Raw genomic sequence first — 612 nt, 5'->3', positions numbered from 1 at the left:
TCGACCTTGCTCCCAGAACTAATTGCTCGCTGGGATGAAATCCGACTTTTGGATTACAAGAAGGTTGATGACTTCAACAGGGATATGCTTTGCCTACAAGCTCAATGAGCTCATGTGGAGTCGAGAAAAGTGATGCCGACATGATCGATCGAAAAGACTTTCTCGACATTCCCTTCAGCTGCTAAGATCCTTATGAACTAATATCGGCTTGAGTTCACAAATAAGAGGATTATTACATTTAGCGGCTTAATGACGCAACTCCTTATGGAAGAAAAGAATAATATGATCAATGATCAGCATAATTTGCGTCCTGTAGGCACCCGAAAAATTCCGGAATCTAATTACAATTGCAACCGGAATAAGAAAGCTCCGAAACGCAAGGATCAACATAGGAATGAACCTTATGCACGTGGGAATCAACACCACCGTGCCTTTAGTTCTCGGGGAAAAGGTAGCGGCTTTAGTGGCCGTACCAACTCATGGCGTCGAGACACCGGTGCCGCCGGCCCCAAGGGCGGCGCTGCTCCTCCTCACGAAGCAGCATGCTCGCTCTTCTTCTGCCTTTGATGGTCAATGCAACAGATGTGGGTCCAAGGACCACTGGTCTAAAAG

Source organism: Fragaria vesca, linkage group LG2 (genome assembly GCF_000184155.1).
Source record: "Fragaria vesca subsp. vesca linkage group LG2, FraVesHawaii_1.0, whole genome shotgun sequence".
NCBI lineage: Eukaryota > Viridiplantae > Streptophyta > Magnoliopsida > Rosales > Rosaceae > Fragaria > Fragaria vesca.
The sequence above is the reverse complement of the archived record's forward strand: the minus strand, read 5'-3'. Positions refer to the sequence as shown.